The sequence below is a fragment of the Centroberyx affinis genome, unplaced genomic scaffold, assembly GCF_046629955.1.
Source record: "Centroberyx affinis isolate AG114_WGS23_722 - 3 ecotype Tasmania unplaced genomic scaffold, CSIRO-AGI_Caff_v1 ptg001006l_1, whole genome shotgun sequence".
NCBI classification, from domain to species: domain Eukaryota; kingdom Metazoa; phylum Chordata; class Actinopteri; order Beryciformes; family Berycidae; genus Centroberyx; species Centroberyx affinis.
The window spans coordinates 6509-10000 of NW_027279570.1; the positions used below are offsets into that span (position 1 = coordinate 6509).

At 41.2% G+C, this 3492-nt stretch overlaps 1 pseudogene; it reads right to left on the reverse strand.

Annotated features, from left to right (window-relative positions):
• Positions 1 to 2841: 2841 nt before the first annotated feature.
• LOC139646851 (GRB2-associated-binding protein 1-like) overlaps positions 2842 to 3492 on the reverse strand; it is a 24678-nt pseudogene continuing 24027 nt past the window's right edge.

Consider the following 3492-nt stretch of genomic DNA (forward strand, 5'->3'; position numbering starts at 1 on the left):
CCATGCTACACTGTAGCAGAACTGTAACCAGACTGTGGTTACAGTTACAAAAAGTCCCACAGGATTCATGCAGGAAAACTCAGGGAATCCTGTAGGATTTTCATGATAATTTTCCTGTGGGATTTTTGAATGATTCCTGCTGGAATTTATCATGCAGGAATTTTAAAATCCTGCAGGTCATGGTCCCTCAGCACTTCAGCTGGAATTACCTGTGCAGGGCTTAAAGAGTTCCTGCAGGACCGGTCACAGTCCTGTAGGAATCCTGCAGCTGCTTCCTACAGGATTTGGTCGCTCCTACAGGATTCCTGCAGGACAAAACCTCCACAAATAAATTCCTGCAGGATTTTTTTGTAGAAACAATCCGGTCAGACTGCAGTTCAACCTTTACCGAGCAAGTTTGGTTCTCTCTGAATAAAGTAAAGTAATTTGTAACAAATCTTGCAAGTTTCTAATCTTGGTTGATTGTTTGCAGTCACCAAGAAGTGACATTGTTTGGCCACAAAGTGGCTGATGGTAATCTGAAATCCAAAACATTGCAGCTGCAGAGAGTGGAAGATCTAGAGGGGTGCAGATGAATTTTACAGGAATATCTACAAGACCTTCGGGGCATTTCGCTCTAACATCTAGTTTCAATACTAGTTGAATGCCATTGGCCAACAAATAATACATTTCAGTATTTATCATATTCATATTGGATGTGGTTAGGTAAAACTTGGCAGGCTATAACAGTAACAGACGATGACTCTCGCGCTCTCTTGGAGGTCTCGCCAATCTCTTATTCAATAATCTGGCTACGTAATGGTTCCGTATTTATCAGCAGACAATACATCGAACACCATTGAAGACCTATCACCAGGAGCCACTGGACAATTACAAGCATACAAGTGATCCAACAAGCAGCACTTAATTCTACAAAATCTCAATTTCTACAGTTGGTTCACGCCCACATTCTTCTTCCACCAGCACATCAAGGAGGATCGCCTAGCGCAGTGGTTCTCAACGTGGGGCCCGGTGACCACCAGGGGTCCTTGAGGGAGTTCCAGAGGGTCCCCAGCAAACTGATGAATTGTTAAATTCAGCATTATTTCACTTACAAGAACTTAACACAATTAGAGAATGTAGAAGAATGACTATTTAGTTTCACTGTCATCTCTCTACCTACAACACAGATATTCTTGGAATTCTGGACAAAATCATATCTAACAATAAAAATATTCTCAGATTTGGGTCCAAGACAAAATATCTCATCAAATGGGGGTCCGTGGCTCTAATGTGGACTACATTAGGGGTCCTTGATATGAAAAAGGTTGAGAATCACTGGCCTAGCGAATGCCTGAATATTTGCTGTCCCAGTTACATGTTGACATGGCCAGGATGCCAGTAATAAGAAATGTAGGCTGAACACCTGGAGTCGGATCCGACCCCTGATTAAAATGCCTGATTCAAACTTGTTGAACTGTCTCAGCTGACAGCACCGTGCATGGTGCTTCTTCACCTTAACTGCCATGATGCAGGCTAACTGTGTAGTTGTTTTGACTGCAGCTCTGTCTGCAGCAGCCAGCTCTGACACACCCAGCCATGCTGAGCAGACGGGAGCTTGACTGACCCGACACAAGTTACTTAGTAATAGGCTAAAGGTAATAACAATCTACTTACGTGGTCAAAGTCAAACATGCGCATTTCTTTCCGTCTTGTTTGTAAGCAACCTCGCCCTAGACCATTTCAGATCTTACTTTCACTTTCACACAGTCCATCCTCCCATCAGCCCGCAGTTGTTTGATTGTAAAGGGGATTTCCTGTTAAACTCTGATGAATGTAAAAACTATAGGAGTCTGTCTCCCATCTAAGAGACACGACTCCTTAACCAAGTGACTTTTACTTTGGAATTATTTTAATTTTTTTTTTTACTTTGATTTTTTTTCTACTGGAAAATTCAGTTTACACATAAGTTTTGTGTGTCACCTGAAGGTAAAAGTTTCATTTATATACAAGATAACATGATTTTGAGACGAGTGTTCAGTCTCTCGTCAGTCTGAAGTTCGGTCAGAGCGGTGTGGGTTTTAGTTTTACTTTTACATGGAGTAGGCTATCATTTCAGGAAATATTAGGCTAACTTACTCTTCTTTCTTTTTCATGTCACCCTAACCATCATACATACATGCATACACGCCCATGTATTTGTGTGTGTTTCCCTTTCTAAATAAAGGTGGAATGAATGAACTAGAAAATACAAAGAAAGAAAACCAAACATTTAAATGGTTGCTAGGGATTTACTAGGTGGTTGCTATGGTGTACTAGGCTGTTGCTAAGGTTTTTCCTAGATGGTTCCATCTTCCTTTCCCTCCTTCCACCATCTGCTGCCAGAAACTCTTTCAGCTTTAGCTCCATTTGCTCTGGAAGAACAGAACCTCTTCCTGTTTTGTGCCGTAAAGCGATCCAGCAGATTTCCCTCCAGATCCACCAGGTGAAGGAGGAACAATGTTCACCGTAATTACTCTTACAGAAAAAAACACATGAATCTCACATATGGAAAAATCCCATTTGAATCACATCACATCACATGGGCCATGTGGAACACATTTTCAGGTGCTCCACATGTTATAACGTGACATGATTACATCTATAAAACTAGGCTACACGTGTGTGGAAATTCATGTTTTTTTCTCTGTCTCTAAATAAATGTGATTTATTGATGTTAAACTGATACATGCAGCAGCTTTAAAAGGGTCCAATTTCATGAAAAGTAGATTTCTCAGTCGATTTTTCCCGCTACAACAACACAGAAGAAGACCACACGTAATAAAAAACAACCACAACTGTAAACAGTGATGTGTAGTTTATTCATTTCTCACTGTAGCACAGTCGATAAGAGTGATCACATTGGCTTTTTTTCCTCATAGAATCAGTGAAATGATTCAGCAGCTGGCAGGAGACAGACAGCAGGAACAGACAGAAAACATCCATCATCTGAACATTTCAGATTCAACAGTCAGTCAGTCACACAGCTGGTGGGACGAGAATGTCCAGAAATCACAACATGACTCTGATTTCTTCATAATCAGACCAGGAAACTCACTTGTTTTCACATTTATACCATTTTAGCAGCCAGCTAGATGTTTAGAATAGAATCAGACTCTACTGATGGCTGGTTAGCTGCAGAGGAGACTAACCAGACAGACTGATACTCAGAAGGGTTTTCTGGTTGCTGGTGGATTTTCCTGTTCTGTGATTTCTGAGAATTTACCGCAGTAGGAACTAACTGAACTGAACTCCTGGTTGTTGAATTGGCACGGAGAAGGAAAAACTTTTTTTTTTCCAGCAACTTCAAAATAGATCAATTTCTTTTGTTTTTGCTCAGCAATTTGCTCAAGGACACTTCAGCAGGTCGGAGACTTGGAGTCACGGAGGGAATCAAACCTGTGACCCCCCCCCACCCCTCCAGACTGTAGTTTTACTTCTACTAACGGTTCTCGGAGGCAGAAATAATCTGAT